Consider the following 18724-nt stretch of genomic DNA (forward strand, 5'->3'; position numbering starts at 1 on the left):
CAGCTCCACTTCGACTTCCCAGAAAGACTGCTCTTATTATAACCTCGATATTTATACCTTGTCCTTTCGCCGTCGTTACCGGAGAACCTTTTATATTCCACGACATCATCAGCAGATGTACCAGCAGATCGTCATCCCTTTGGCGGAATCCGCAATCAGTATTTTGAAAATCTCGCATAACTTCTCCCGTCATACCTATAACGACTATCCCTAAGAATTTCATACTCCGAATGTGAAGTTTCTGAAAAATATCATGAACTATGAAGTAGTTCTTGAAATGCTGATGAAGCAGCAAAAACTGTAGACGACGTTAACAGTCAAAAGTTTGACGATAAAGTACAGTGTGTTGGAAAAGCTCAAAAAAAAAAAAATATATATATATAGAAGGGGTTGGAATTGGAAAACAGATTTGAGCAATGTATGAAGGAGGCCGTGAACAAATCGTGAAAACTAAACCTGACTTTAAAGAATCAAAATGATTCAGTGCCTGCTAAAGCCGTTAGTAAGAACTCTACTCTTTATTCTAAACCTTTCCAGATGATATTCATCATCATCATCTTATCTTAGATATTATAAGATATCTTCATATCTTCCGTTATACATATTCTCCATATTTCTGGAGATATTTTCACAACTATTCTTATCTGGGATCATTTATCTCTCCGTAACATCTGCGTTACAACATAAAAGAAACTGTGTTAGTTTCTAAGTTCTAAAACCTTCGAGTTTAAAATAGGAATGTTCTGAAGCAGTGTTGGGAACTGATGCATGAATTAGTATAATATAATGAAACGTGATCAACTTCATTATATTACAGTAAGTCATGTTAAGTTTCTAATGGAATGTGATGACTCACAGTACCATCATCATATGTCATGTTACACTGCTCTTATATTCTATCCAATTCCCAAACGTATTAGGAACATATCGTCTTGATAGTTCTATTTTTTTTTTCCAGGGTATTCTGGTAATTTAACAAATCAAAATCGTGCCAATACCCTTTCTTTCTTAGAGCATTAGCTATGTTCATTCCACATCTCATACTTACGAATTTCGGATCATTACTCGTTTGACTTGAGGACGGAAAGAAGAAACGAAGGGACAATGTCCCGAAATAGAAATTGGAGTATAAATTGCAGCAAATAGAAGGTGTGGAGAATAAGAAAACGGAGGAGGTAGATTTATAGTGAAATATCCGACAGAGAAATCAAAACAGATTGCCACATTAAATCAAAGAAGATTCTGATCCCTAAAAAGCCAAATCTTGTTACATAAGATTTCTTTAAATCCCTTAAATTCTGGAAATCAATCCTAATCACGTTATCGGTTAAAACAATTTCATAATCACTCATTTCATTCTTTTGTGATAGCTTCACTCGTGCGTTTCACATGATCGAATCGTTTTATCTATATCTTTCAATAATGATAAAAGACCATTATTACCTCATATTTGTCATGAAAACATCCCTATTGTTATCCATGACGACCTCTACCAAATTTCGGGGACGAAATTTCTTTAACGGGTGGGTACTGTAATGACCCGGAAATTTCCGACCAAATTTAAACCTTAACCTTTATAGGTTTCCGACACGATAAGCAAAATCTGTAATATTGACTCTAGAAAGTTTGAAATCTATATTTAGTTAATCAGTTACCCTTTGACCATGCCTGGCGATTTACGAATAGACATGTATGTATGTGTGTATATATAATATAAATAAGATATAATTAATAAATTGTTATGTTAAAATACCAAATTTAAATTGTAAGTTAGAATATAATTAATAACATTATTATTTAATATTACTAAGATTATTCCTATTAAAAATTTATTACTACCAAATTCATTAAAATTTTTATGACTTATTATTATTATTATGGATATTTATTATTACTATTGTTATTATTAATATATTTATTACATATTTAGATTAATATAAATAAAACATATATATATAATTCTATTATAAAAAGGGCAGATGCATACGTGTTCTTTTTAAAAATGAAATCAAAACTTGGTCTATCTTTTCATTACGTTTTCTGTTTACTTGTGAACCTTTGTCGGATTAAATTTCCATATAAACCAAATATCAGATAAGTTCTATTATAAATATATACGATTGACACCCACAATCTCTATTATTATTTTTCTGTCTGTTTTTCTTCAACCTGTGATAACCTCTCGATCTCTATCCATCATTCAACAATCATGAAAAATCATCTACGGTCTATTGTTCTTGGTTGCTTGACGACCTCACCACCACTTCTAATCGATCACCGCCATTCTTGTCATCTCTTATGCCATGACACCATGATCATACAACAATCCACCACTTATTCATAATCGACACTCATCAAAACGCCACCATTTTGAATCCACCATGAATGAACCGTTGAACCAGCGGTTACAACCGAAACAAACCCACTTGTGTACTATTTCTTCTTCGTTTCTGTTTACTGTACGATCACAAAAACACCACCAAAATCGATCTCCACCATCGGGCTTCACACACCGATAAACACCTCCATATCACCTCCCTCACCATCTTCCAAGTCAAACCCTCACCATCACCATAGAGTTGCTACTGCATCTGCATGTTTTCCTGTGCTTACTCGATCAACTACAACAACCATTGGAACCCACCTCTAATTCCATTATCTCTTGACAAACAACCATCATGATCACCCTACAAACACCTTCGAAAATCACTATCAATCCATCATCAACAACTTGTCATCGACCTATAGACTACCATCGATTAATGTTTCTATTTTCGACTCACAACAACCACAATACCAAAATCAATAACCGTACGCCACCACCCATCTTTTTCTTGTCACCTTATTTTTTTCGAAAAACCTCACAACCCAAACCCATATCACCACTTTTTGATCATCACACCTACTCGTTCCTTTCTAACAGCCAAAACACCATCAAATATCTTATATCTTGCTGCTTTTCTGATCGACACCCAAACCCTTATATATTACCACTGTTTCGAATTCTATTGAAGTTGAAACACGTAATAAAGCATGGTGATAATTTATACTGGATAATGAGGAATGATAATCAAAAGACTATATAAGATAATACTTGTTAAAAAGGTGAGTGACATGCTATCTGTATAATGATCGATTAAAAAAAAAAGGAAAGAATACAACACAACATGGAAACCCTACTTGTCTCCCATGTTCATCTATAGTGGGCGAAGCTTTTTAAGTTGATTAAAATAATTGGTCGACTAATATGTAGTGGGATTAGGTTTGAGGACCCTGCAATTGATGCTTTATTTTAGCTGTCACCGCGTGTTCGTTTTTTTATGCCGACAAATTCAATGATAGATAACCCCACTGTTAATTCTATTCGCATAATATATTTCGGTTACAAAACCCTGCTCAATATCCTACAACCGATAATGAACTGGAGTCCTTTTGCTAGTCGAGTTTCTATTTTTGAACTGGGCCGAGACCAAGCTAATGGGTTTAGATGGTTTAGATTGTTGGGCCGTGAACTTGGAAGTCAGACTTGGGCCGCCGAAAATAAAAGGGGTTAAATATATATGGGTTGTAATAAATTCGAGAAAGTAGTGTGTGGCTCATTGGTTAAGGGTGTTATCGTGTATGCAAGAGGTCGTGGGTTCGAGCCTGTGGTGTGGTGTTTGATTTTTTTTAAAGCTCTTTTCATTAAGGTAGTATTTATGTTATCTTTATTATTATTATTATTATTATTATTATTATTTGGTTAAATATCAATTAAAAATTATAATGCAAACTATAATAAAGGTGTGACATAAATGAAGTATCATCATTAATGATTATTAATAAACTTATTATTATTATTATTTTTATAAGTGTTAGCATTATTATTATTAGTAAAAATCATTATTTTTATAATTATAAATATTATTAGTATTTAACACTTTTATAAAATTATCATTTTACAACTATTATTATTATTATTATTATTATTATTAATATAATTATTAAAGGATGAAACAAATTTTTATTTATTATCAATTTTATTTTATCAAATAAACAATTAGTTAAGTAAAACTATATGAACTACATATAACATAACTGTATTTTTATAATAAATATTAATATATATAATTAATTAGATTACTAATAAAAAACATAATTAAAATAGCGATTAACTTACTAATGATATATGAACTTGTTCGATTACCATTATATGTGTATTAATAAATATACAAATGATATAGGTTCGTGAATCCGAGGCCAACCTTATACTTGTTAAATGGGGTTATATGTATTTTTACTACAAAATACAGTATGGTGAGTATATAGTCCCCTTTTAAACTTTAAATGTTTTTGGGCTGAGAATACATGCGCTATTTTTATAAATGATTTACGTTATGGACACAAGTGACTAAAATTACGTTCTACATGGGTTCGAATCAAAAATCCCCTAGCTTGGTAACTTTAACTATTGGTTTATGAACTGGTAGGCGCGAATCCTAAAGATAGATCTATCGGGTTTTACACCCCCACCCAGATGTTGTTCTAGTCACTACTAAACTAGAAGAACGGGTGTTTAGTACTTCGAGGTTAACGGAACGCACTTGATTCGGTGCACATATTATTATAACTCAGGGGTACACACTCTTGTTAAGGCTAGTTACCGGGTGCCCACTGCTTGGAATGCTTTTCATACACTTGCGAGTGTATTATGTTTATGAATACGAAATCTTGTGGTCCATAGTTATAACGCTGCTAGCATCAAACCTATATATCTCACCAACTTTATGTTGATATTTTAAAGCATGTTATTCTCAGGTACGAAATAAGTCTTCCGCTGTGCATTTGCTCATTTTAAGGACATTACTTGAAGTTGATCAACGCAATGGAACCAGATGTTGATGATTACGTCCAGGGGGATAAGGACGGGTCCTCACAGGGGGATGTTACATACCGCTTATTTTACATAAAGCATGAAATATAGCACACAATAACTTTGATACAAGATAGTTGTGAAGATAATTCTAGCTAGTACACAAGTCGTTCAGCAAAGGCAATAAAGACACGTAATTCATACGTCCAGAAACAAGTCATGCATTCTGGTTTTACTTGGACTACTTCCCATCCTTGGTCTTGTGGAACATAACCGTTATGGCCGTTGATAAGACAGCATGTTGTAACGTCGTCAAAGGGACGAGGGTTACGTAATGTCCAACAGTCCCGTAACAATCTAAAAACCTCATTTCTTACCCCAATTACCGACTCCGTCACTTGTGGGAATGTTTTGTTTAATAGTTGTAGGCCGATGTTCTTGTTCTCACTTTGGTGAGAAGCGAACATTACTAATCCGTAAGCATAACATGCTTCTTTATGTTGCATGTTAGCCGCTTTTTCTAAATCACGAAGTCCAATATTCGGATATATTGAGTCAAAATAATTTCTTAACCCATTGCGTAAAATAGCATTTGGGTTCCCCGTAATATATGCGTCAAAGTAAACACATCGTAACTTATGGATTTCCCAATGTGATATCCCCCATCTTTCGAACGAAAGCCTTTTATAAACCAAGGCATTCTTTGAACGTTCTTCGAATGTCTTACAAACTGATCTCGCCTTAAATAGTTGTGCCGAAGAATTCTGACCGACTCTAGACAAGATTTCATCAATCATGTCTCCGGGTAGGTCTCTTAAAATATTGGGTTGTCTATCCATTTTGTGTTTTTATACTGTAAAATAGACAAGAGTTAGATTCATAAAAAAAATACTTATTAATTCAAGCAATTTTTTTTACATATATCATAAAGCATAAGCACACTATATTACATATATTACACCACACGAATACAACTATCTTATTCCGACTCGCTTGTTTCTTCTTCTTCGGTTTTGGTTCGTTTTGCCAAGTTTCTAGGGATATATGATGTTCCCCTAATACGAGCCGTCGTTTTCCACATTGGTTTAGAAAAACCTGGTGGTTTAGAGGTTCCCGGGTCATTGTTACAACTTAAGGACTTCGGGGGTTGACGATGTAGTGACGCGAACTTTTCCATGTTTATATATATTAATTGAGAGTGATATTTACATGATTAAATGTTTCCAACATGATTAAGCAATCAAACTTGTTAAGACTTGATTAATTGAAATAGGTTTCATATAGACAATTGACCACCCAAGTTGACCGGTGATTCACGAACGTTAAAACTTGTAAAAACTATATGATGACATATATATGGTTATATATATAGTTAAAATTATATTATGATAATTAAACATATCATTAAGTATATTAACAATGAACTACATATGTAAAAACAAGACTACTAACTTAATGATTTTGAAACGAGACATATATGTAACGATTATCGTTGTAACGACATTTAATGTATATATATATCATATTAAGAGATATTCGTACATCATAATATCATGATAATATAATAATTTAAAATCTCTTTTGATATTATAAACATTGGGTTAACAACATTTAACAAGATCGTTAACCTAAAGGTTTCAAAACAACATTTACATGTAACGACTAACGATGACTTAACGACTCAGTTAAAATGTATATACATGTAGTGTTTTAATATGTATTTATACACTTTTGAAAGACTTCAATACACTTATCAAAATACTTCTACTTAAAAAAAATTCTTACAATTACATCCTCGTTCAGTTTCATCAACAATTCTACTCGTATGCACCCGTATTCGTACTCGTACAATACACAGCTTTTAGATGTATGTACTATTGGTATATACACTCCAATGATCAGCTCTTAGCAGCCCATGTGAGTCACCTAACACATGTGGGAACCATCATTTGGCAACTAGCATGAAATATCTCATAAAATTACAAAAATATGAGTAATCATTCATGACTTATTTACATGAAAACAAAATTACATATCCTTTATATCTAATCCATACACCAACGACCAAAAACACCTACAAACACTTTCATTCTTCAATTTTCTTCATCTAATTGATCTCTCTCAAGTTCTATCTTCAAGTTCTAAGTGTTCTTCATAAATTCCAAAAGTTCTAGTTTCATAAAATCAAGAATACTTTCAAGTTTGCTAGCTCACTTCCAATCTTGTAAGGTGATCATCCAACCTCAAGAAATCTTTGTTTCTTACAGTAGGTTATCATTATAATACAAGGTAATAATCATATTCAAACTTTGGTTCAATTTCTATAACTATAACAATCTTATTTCAAGTGATGATCTTACTTGAACTTGTTTTCGTGTCATGATTCTGCTTCAAGAACTTCGAGCCATCCAAGGATCCATTGAAGCTAGATCCATTTTTCTCTTTTCCAGTAGGTTTATCCAAGGAACTTAAGGTAGTAATGATGTTCATAACATCATTCGATTCATACATATAAAGCTATCTTATTCGAAGGTTTAAACTTGTAATCACTAGAACATAGTTTAGTTAATTCTAAACTTGTTCGCAAACAAAAGTTAATCCTTCTAACTTGACTTTTAAAATCAACTAAACACATGTTCTATATCTATATGATATGCTAACTTAATGATTTAAAACCTGGAAACACGAAAAACACCGTAAAACCGGATTTACGCCTTCGTAGTAACACCGCGGGCTGTTTTGGGTTAGTTAATTAAAAACTATGATAAACTTTGATTTTAAAGTTGTTATTCTGAGAAAATGATTTTTATTATGAATATGAAACTATATCCAAAAATTATGATTAAACTCAAAGTGGAAGTATGTTTTCTAAAATGGTCATCTAGACGTCGTTCTTTCGACTGAAATGACTACCTTTACAAAAACGACTTGTAACTTATTTTTCCGACTATAAACCTATACTTTTCTGTTTAGATTCATAAAATAGAGTTCAATATGAAACCATAGCAATTTGATTCACTCAAAACGGATTTAAAATGAAGAAGTTATGGGTAAAACAAGATTGGATAATTTTTCTCATTTTAGCTACGTGAAAATTGGTAACAAATATATTCCAACCATAACTTAATCAACTTGTATTGTATATTATGTAATCTTGAGATACCATAGACACGTATACAATGTTTCGACCTATCATGTCGACACATCTATATATATTTCGGAACAACCATAGACACTCTATATGTGAATGTTGGAGTTAGCTATACAGGGTTGAGGTTGATTCCAAAATATATATAGTTTGAGTTGTGATCAATACTGAGATACGTATACACTGGGTCGTGGATTGATTCAAGATAATATTTATCGATTTATTTCTGTACATCTAACTGTGGACAACTAGTTGTAGGTTACTAACGAGGACAGCTAACTTAATAAACTTAAAACATCAAAATATATTAAAAGTGTTGTAAATATATTTTAAACATACTTTGATATATATGTATATATTGTTATAGGTTCGTGAATCAACCAGTGGCCAAGTCTTACTTCCCGACGAAGTAAAAATCTGTGAAAGTGAGTTATAGTCCCATTTTTAAAATGTAATATTTTTGGGATGAGAATACATGCAGGTTTTATAAATGATTTACAAAATAGACACAAGTACGTGAAACTACATTCTATGGTTGAATTATCGAAATCGAATATGCCCCTTTTTATTAAGTCTGGTAATCTAAGAATTAGGGAACAGACACCCTAATTGACGCGAATCCTAAAGATAGATCTATTGGGCCTAACAAACCCCATCCAAAGTACCGGATGCTTTAGTAATTCGAAATTTATATCATATCCGAAGGGTGTCCCGGAATGATGGGGATATTCTTATATATGCATCTTGTTAATGTCGGTTACCAGGTGTTCACCATATGAATGATTTTTATCTCTATGTATGGGATGTGTATTGAAATATGAAATCTTGTGGTCTATTGTTACGATTTGATATATATAGGTTAAACCTATAACTCACCAACATTTTTGTTGACGTTTAAAGCATGTTTATTCTCAGGTGAATATTAAGAGCTTCCGCTGTTGCATACTAAAATAAGGACAAGATTTGGAGTCCATGTTTGTATGATATTGTGTAAAAACTGCATTCAAGAAACTGATTTCGATGTAACATATTTGTATTGTAAACCATTATGTAATGGTCGTGTGTAAACAGGATATTTTAGATTATCATTATTTGATAATCTACGTAAAGCTTTTTGAACCTTTATTTATGAAATAAAGGTTATGGTTTGTTTTAAAAATGAATGCAGTCTTTGAAAAACGTCTCATATAGAGGTCAAAACCTCGCAACGAAATCAATTAATATGGAACGTTTTTAATCAATAAGAACGGGACATTTCAGTTGGTATCCGAGCGTTGGTCTTAGAGAACCAGAAAATTTGCATTAGTGTGCCTTATCGAGTTTGTTAGGATGCATTAGTGAGTCTGGACTTCGACCGTGTTTTCTTTAAAAATGATTGCTTAACATTTTTGTTGGAAACTATATATTTTTAACATATGAATATTATGTGATATATTAATCTCTTAACATGTTTGATATTATGTGATAGATGTCTACCTCTAGAACAAGTCCCATTGACTCACCTAATAATAATGAAGAGTCAAATGTAAATTGGAATGATTCGTGGACTGATTCACAAGTTCCCGAAGAGGAACCGGAAGAAGAGTCGGAACCGGAAGAAGAATCGGAACCGGTGGGGGAAATAATAAAACGGTTAAGTAAAAGAGAATCCTCAACCAACCGAACAAGGTTAATTATGGTCAATGGTGTTTCCGCCAAGGAAGGAAAATATTGGGAGGATTACCAATTCTCCGATGAATCGGATTCCGACGAGAATTCCAATGATGTTATAGAAATTACCCCAAATGAATTTAAAAAGGCAAAAGAAAATAATAAGGGAAAGGGCATAAAAATAGAGAAATCTAATTCCAACCCCGATGAACTTTATATGTATCATCAACCCCCGAAGTCCTTAAGTTGTAACAATGACCCGGGAACCTCTAAACCACCAGGTTTTTCTAAACCAATGTGGACAACGACGGCTCGTATTAGGGGAACATCATATATCCCTCGAAACTTGGCAAAACGAACCAAAACTGAAGAAGAAGAAACGAGCGAGTCGGAATAAGATAGTTGTATTCGTGTGGTGTAATATATGTAATATAGTATTCTTATGCTTTATGATATATGTAAAAATTGCTTGTATTAATAAGTATTTTTTTATGAATCTAACTCTTGTCTATTTTACAGTTTAAAAACACAAAATGGATAGACAACCCAATATTTTAAGAGACCTACCCGGAGACATGATTGATGAAATCTTGTCTAGAGTCGGCCAGAATTCCTCGGCACAACTATTTAAGGCGATATCAGTTTGTAAGACATTCGAAGAACGTTCCAAGAATGTCTTGGTTTATAAGAGACTTTCGTTTGAAAGATGGGGGATATCACATTGGGAAACCCATAAGTTACGATGTGTTTACTTTGACGCATATATTGCGGGGAACCCAAATGCTATTTTACGCAACGGGTTAAGAAATTATTTTGACTCAATATATCCGAATATTGGACTTCGTGATTTAGAAAAAGCGGCTAACATGCAACATAAAGAAGCATGTTATGCTTACGGATTAGTAATGTTCGCTTCTCACCAAAGTGAGAACAAGAACATCGGGCTACAACTATTAAACAAAACGTTCCCACAAGTGACGGAGTCGGTAATTGGGGTAAGAAATGAGGTTTTTAGATTGTTACGGGACTGTTGGACATTACGTAACCCTCGTCCCTTTGACGACGTTACAACACGCTGTCTTATCAACGGCCATAACGGTTATGTTCCACAAGACCAAGGATGGGAAGTAATGCTAGTAAAACCAGAATGCATGACTTGTTTCTGGACGTATGAATTACGTGTCTTTATTGCCTTTGCTGAACGACTTGTGTACTAGCTAGAATTATCTTCACAACCATCTTGTATCAAATTTATTGTGTGCTATATTTCATGCTATATGTAAAATAAGCAGTATTGTAAGTTTGTAAAATATTGTGTAAAAGTTTGAACGCGAAATATTATTATAATCAGTTTTTCATATAGAATTGTAGTAGTTGAATTGTATATTAGCTACTAAGTATGAACTTAACGGGTAGGTACTACCCGAATTTAAACTTATAAAACGCTAATATGAAGAAAAAGCTTTTATAAATGAGTTCATATTATGCTACGAAATACTATTAACTACTCTTAATATTCTGTATGATTAACTTGTTCCATTTAACTATTTTGAAGGAAATGGCACCGACTACTCGACACACCGTGAATATGAATGAAGAGGAATTCCGTACTTTTCTAGCTTCAAACATAGCCGCAGTACAAGCTGCGCTACATACAAATAATAACCTTGGATCTAGCAGTACAGGAAATCGTGTAGGATGCACCTACAAAGAATTCACTGCCTGCAAACCTTTGGAATTTGATGGAACCGAAGGACCGATCGGATTGAAACGGTGGACCGAGAAGGTCGAATCGGTGTTTGCCATAAGTAAGTGTACTGAAGAGGACAAAGTAAAGTACGCTACGCATACCTTCACAGGTTCTGCGTTAACATGGTGGAATACCTATCTAGAGCAAGTGGGACAAGACGATGCGTACGCACTACCGTGGTCAGCATTCAAGCACTTGATGAACGAGAAGTACCGTCCCAGAACCGAGGTCAATAAGCTCAAGACAAAACTTAGAGGGTTACGAACCCAAGGATTTGATATTACCACGTACGAAAGACGATTCACAGAATTGTGCCTATTGTGTCCGGGAGCATTCGAAGATGAGGAAGAGAAGATCGACGCGTTTGTGAAAGGATTACCGGAAAGAATCCAAGAAGATATAAGTTCACACGAGCCCGCCTCCATACAACAGGCATGTAGAATGGCTCACAAACTCGTGAACCAAATTGAAGAAAGAATTAAAGAACAGACTGCTGAAGAGGCCAATGTGAAGCAAGTCAAAAGAAAGTGGGAGGAAAACGGTGATAAGAATCACCAATACAACAACAACAGCAATTACAACAATAATCGCAACAATTATCCCAACAATCGCAACATCAATCGCAACTACAACAAACGGCCCAACAACAACAACAACAACAACAACAACAACAACAACAACAACAACAACAGCAACTACAACAATCATCCCAACAAAAATAATAACCGCAACAACAACAACAATCAGAAGCAGCTATGCCAAAGGTGTGAAAAGAATCACTCGGGGTTCTGCACCAAATTTTGCAACAAGTGTAAAAGAAATGGTCATAGCGCGGCGAAGTGTGAGGTCTACGGACCAGGGGTTAATAGAACGAAAGGAACAAATGGTGTCGGAACGAGTAATGGCGGAGCAAGTAGTGTCGGAGCAAGTTATGCCAATGTAGTTTGTTATAAATGTGGAAAACCGGGCCACATTATTAGAAATTGCCCGAACCAGGAGAACACGAATGGACAAGGCCGCGAAAGAGTTTTCAATATTAATGCGGCAGAGACACAGGAAGACCCGGAGCTTGTTACGGGTACGTTTCTTATTGACAATAAATCTGCTTACGTTTTATTTGATTCGGGTGCGAATAGAAGCTATATGAGTAGAGATTTTTGTGCTAAATTAAGTTGTCCATTGACGCCTTTGGATAGTAAATTTTTACTCGAATTAGCAAATGGTAAATTAATTTCAGCAGATAATATATGTCGGAATCGAGAAATTAAACTGGTTAGCGAAACATTTAAGATTGATTTGATACCAGTAGAGTTAGGGAGTTTTGATGTGATAATCGGTATGGACTGGTTGAAAGAAGTGAAAGCAGAGATCGTTTGTTACAAAAATGCAATTCGCATTATACGAGAAAAAGGAAAACCCTTAATGGTGTACGGAGAAAAGGGCAACACGAAGCTACATCTTATTAGTAATTTGAAGGCACAAAAACTAATAAGAAAAGGTTGCTATGCTGTTCTAGTACACGTCGAGAAAGTACAAACTGAAGAAAAGAGCATCAATGATGTTCCCGTCGCAAAAGAATTTCCTGATGTATTTCCGAAAGAATTACCGGGATTACCCCCACATCGATCCGTTGAATTTCAAATAGATCTTGTACCAGGAGCTGCACCAATAGCTCGTGCTCCTTACAGACTCGCACCCAGCGAGATGAAAGAACTGCAAAGCCAATTACAAGAACTTTTAGAGCGTGGTTTCATTCAACCAAGCACATCACCGTGGGGAGCTCCTGTTTTGTTTGTCAAGAAGAAAGATGGTACATTCAGGTTGTGTATCGACTACCGAGAGTTGAACAAACTTACCATCAAGAACCGCTACCCACTACCGAGAATCGACGACTTATTTGATCAACTACAAGGCTCGTCTATTTATTCAAAGATTGACTTACGTTCCGGGTATCATCAAATGCGGGTGAAAGAAGATGATATTCCAAAGACTGCTTTCAGAACACGTTACGGTCATTACGAGTTTATGGTCATGCCGTTTGGTTTAACTAATGCACCAGTTGTGTTCATGGACCTTATGAACCGAGTGTGTGGACCATACCTTGACAAGTTTGTCATTGTTTTCATTGATGACATACTTATTTACTCAAAGAATGACCAAGAACACGGTGAACATTTGAGAAAGGTGTTAGAAGTATTGAGGAAGGAAGAATTGTACGCTAGGTTTTCAAAGTGTGCATTTTGGTTGAAAGAAGTTCAATTCCTCGGTCACATAGTGAACAAAGAAGGTATTAAGGTGGATCCGGCAAAGATAGAAACTGTTGAAAAGTGGGAAACCCCGAAAACTCCGAAACACATACGCCAGTTTTTAGGACTAGCTGGTTACTACAGAAGGTTCATCCAAGACTTTTCCAGAATAGCAAAACCCTTGACTGCATTAACGCATAAAGGGAAGAAATTTGAATGGAAGGATGAACAAGAGAAAGCGTTTCAGTTATTGAAGAAAAAGCTAACTACGGCACCTATATTGTCATTGCCTGAAGGGAATGATGATTTTGTGATTTATTGTGACGCATCAAAGCAAGGTCTCGGTTGTGTATTAATGCAACGAACGAAGGTGATTGCTTATGCCTCTAGACAATTGAAGATTCACGAGCAAAATTATACGACGCATGATTTGGAATTAGGCGCGGTTGTTTTTGCATTAAAGACTTGGAGGCACTACTTATATGGGGTTAAAAGTATTATATATACCGACCACAAAAGTCTTCAACACATATTTAATCAGAAACAACTGAATATGAGGCAGCGTAGGTGGATTGAATTGTTGAATGATTACGACTTTGAGATTCGTTACCACCCGGGGAAGGCAAATGTGGTAGCCGATGCCTTGAGCAGGAAGGACAGAGAACCCATTCGAGTAAAATCTATGAATATAATGATTCATAATAACATTACTACTCAAATAAAGGAGGCGCAACAAGGAGTTTTAAAAGAGGGAAATTTAAAGGATGAAATACCCAAAGGATCGGAGAAGCATCTTAATATTCGGGAAGACGAAACCCGGTATAGGGCTGAAAGGATTTGGGTACCAAAATTTGGAGATATGAGAGAAATGGTACTTAGAGAAGCTCATAAAACCAGATACTCAATACATCCTGGAACGGGGAAGATGTACAAGGATCTCAAGAAACATTTTTGGTGGCCGGGTATGAAAGCCGATGTTGCTAAATACGTAGGAGAATGTTTGACGTGTTCTAAGGTCAAAGCTGAGCATCAGAAACCATCAGGTCTACTTCAAAAACCCGAAATCCCGGAATGGAAATGGGAAAACATTACCATGGATTTCATCACTAAATTGCCAAGGACTGCAAGTGGTTTTGATACTATTTGGGTAATAGTTGATCATCTCACCAAATCAGCACACTTCCTGCCAATAAGAGAAGATGACAAGATGGAGAAGTTAGCACGACTGTATTTGAAGGAAGTCGTCTCCAGACATGGAATACCAATCTCTATTATCTCTGATAGGGATGGCAGATTTATTTCAAGATTCTGGCAGACATTACAGCAAGCATTAGGAACTCGTCTAGACATGAGTACTGCCTATCATCCACAAACTGATGGGCAGAGTGAAAGGACGATACAAACGCTTGAAGACATGCTACGAGCATGTGTTATTGATTTCAGAAACAGTTGGGATCGACATCTACCGTTAGCAGAATTTTCCTACAACAACAGCTACCATTCAAGCATTGAGATGGCGCCGTTTGAAGCACTTTATGGTAGAAAGTGCAGGTCTCCTATTTGTTGGAGTGAAGTGGGGGATAGACAGATTACGGGTCCGGAGATTATACAAGAAACTACCGAGAAGATCATCCAAATTCAACAACGGTTGAAAACCGCCCAAAGTCGACAAAAGAGCTACGCTGACATTAAAAGAAAAGATATAGAATTTGAAATTGGAGAGATGGTCATGCTTAAAGTTGCACCTTGGAAAGGCGTTGTTCGATTTGGTAAACGAGGGAAATTAAATCCAAGGTATATTGGACCATTCAAGATTATTGATCGTGTCGGACCAGTAGCTTACCGACTTGAGTTACCTCAACAACTCGCGGCTGTACATAACACTTTCCACGTCTCGAATTTGAAGAAATGTTTTGCTAAAGAAGATCTCACTATTCTGTTAGATGAAATCCAAATCAACGAAAAACTTCAATTCATCGAAGAACCCGTCGAAATAATGGATCGTGAGGTTAAAAGAATTAAGCAAAACAAGATACCAATTGTTAAGGTTCGATGGAATGCTCGTAGAGGACCCGAGTTCACCTGGGAGCGTGAAGATCAGATGAAGAAGAAATACCCGTATCTATTTCCAGAAGATTCGTCAACACCTTCAACAGCTTAAAATTTCGGGACGAAATTTATTTAACGGGTAGGTACTGTAGTGACCCGAACTTTTCCATGTTTATATATATTAATTGAGAGTGATATTTACATGATTAAATGTTTCCAACATGATTAAGCAATCAAACTTGTTAAGACTTGATTAATTGAAATAGGTTTCATATAGACAATTGACCACCCAAGTTGACCGGTGATTCACGAACGTTAAAACTTGTAAAAACTATATGATGACATATATATGGTTATATATATAGTTAAAATTATATTATGATAATTAAACATATCATTAAGTATATTAACAATGAACTACATATGTAAAAACAAGACTACTAACTTAATGATTTTGAAACGAGACATATATGTAACGATTATCGTTGTAACGACATTTAATGTATATATATATCATATTAAGAGATATTCGTACATCATAATATCATGATAATATAATAATTTAAAATCTCTTTTGATATTATAAACATTGGGTTAACAACATTTAACATGATCGTTAACCTAAAGGTTTCAAAACAACATTTACATGTAACGGCTAACGATGACTTAACGACTCAGTTAAAATGTATATACATGTAGTGTTTTAATATGTATTTATACACTTTTGAAAGACTTCAATACACTTATCAAAATACTTCTACTTAAAAAAAATGCTTACAATTACATCCTCGTTCAGTTTCATCAACAATTCTACTCGTATGCACCCGTATTCGTACTCGTACAATACACAGCTTTTAGATGTATGTACTATTGGTATATACACTCCAATGATCAGCTCTTAGCAGCCCATGTGAGTCACCTAACACATGTGGGAACCATCATTTGGAAACTAGCATGAAATATCTCATAAAATTACAAAAATATGAGTAATCATTCATGACTTATTTACATGAAAACAAAATTACATATCCTTTATATCTAATCCATACACCAACGACCAAAAACACCTACAAACACTTTCATTCTTCAATTTTCTTCATCTAATTGATCTCTCTCAAGTTCTATCTTCAAGTTCTAAGTGTTCTTCATAAATTCCAAAAGTTCTAGTTTCATAAAATCAAGAATACTTTCAAGTTTGCTAGCTCACTTCCAATCTTGTAAGGTGATCATCCAACCTCAAGAAATCTTTGTTTCTTACAGTAGGTTATCATTATAATACAAGGTAATAATCATATTCAAACTTTGGTTCAATTTCTATAACTATAACAATCTTATTTCAAGTGATGATCTTACTTGAACTTGTTTTCGTGTCATGATTCTGCTTCAAGAACTTCGAGCCATCCAAGGATCCATTGAAGCTAGATCCATTTTTCTCTTTTCCAGTAGGTTTATCCAAGGAACTTAAGGTAGTAATGATGTTCATAACATCATTCGATTCATACATATAAAGCTATCTTATTCGAAGGTTTAAACTTGTAATCACTAGAACATAGTTTAGTTAATTCTAAACTTGTTCGCAAACAAAAGTTAATCCTTCTAACTTGACTTTTAAAATCAACTAAACACATGTTCTATATCTATATGATATGCTAACTTAATGATTTAAAACCTGGAAACACGAAAAACACCGTAAAACCGGATTTACGCCGTCGTAGTAACACCGCGGGCTGTTTTGGGTTAGTTAATTAAAAACTATGATAAACTTTGATTTTAAAGTTGTTATTCTGAGAAAATGATTTTTATTATGAATATGAAACTATATCCAAAAATTATGATTAAACTCAAAGTGGAAGTATGTTTTCTAAAATGGTCATCTAGACGTCGTTCTTTCGACTGAAATGACTACCTTTACAAAAACGACTTGTAACTTATTTTTCCGACTATAAACCTATACTTTTCTGTTTAGATTCATAAAATAGAGTTCAATATGAAACCATAGCAATTTGATTCACTCAAAACGGATTTAAAATGAAGAAGTTATGGGTAAAACAAGATTGGATAATTTTTCTCATTTTAGCTACGTGAAAATTGGTAACAAATCTATTCCAACCATAACTTAATCAACTTGTATTGTATATTATGTAATCTTGAGATACCATAGACACGTATACAATGTTTCGACCTATCATGTCGACACATCTATATATATTTCGGAACAACCATAGACACTCTATATGTGAATGTTGGAGTTAGCTATACAGGGTTGAGGTTGATTCCAAAATATATATAGTTTGAGTTGTGATCAATACTGAGATACGTATACACTGGGTCGTGGATTGATTCAAGATAATATTTATCGATTTATTTCTGTACATCTAACTGTGGACAACTAGTTGTAGGTTACTAACGAGGACAGCTGACTTAATAAACTTAAAACATCAAAATATATTAAAAGTGTTGTAAATATATTTTAAACATACTTTGATATATATGTATATATTGTTATAGGTTCGTGAATCAACCAGTGGCCAAGTCTTACTTCCCGACGAAGTAAAAATCTGTGAAAGTGAGTTATAGTCCCATTTTTAAAATGTAATATTTTTGGGATGAGAATACATGCAGGTTTTATAAATGATTTACAAAATAGACACAAGTACGTGAAACTACATTCTATGGTTGAATTATCGAAATCGAATATGCCCCTTTTTATTAAGTCTGGTAATCTAAGAATTAGGGAACAGACACCCTAATTGACGCGAATCCTAAAGATAGATCTATTGGGCCTAACAAACCCCATCCAAAGTACCGGATGCTTTAGTACTTCGAAATTTATATCATATCCGAAGGGTGTCCCGGAATGATGGGGATATTCTTATATATGCATCTCGTTAATGTCGGTTACCAGGTGTTCACCATATGAATGATTTTTATCTCTATGTATGGGATGTGTATTGAAATATGAAATCTTGTGGTCTATTGTTACGATTTGATATATATAGGTTAAACCTATAACTCACCAACATTTTTGT

Source organism: Rutidosis leptorrhynchoides, chromosome 4, assembly GCF_046630445.1.
Source record: "Rutidosis leptorrhynchoides isolate AG116_Rl617_1_P2 chromosome 4, CSIRO_AGI_Rlap_v1, whole genome shotgun sequence".
NCBI classification, from domain to species: Eukaryota; Viridiplantae; Streptophyta; class Magnoliopsida; order Asterales; family Asteraceae; genus Rutidosis; species Rutidosis leptorrhynchoides.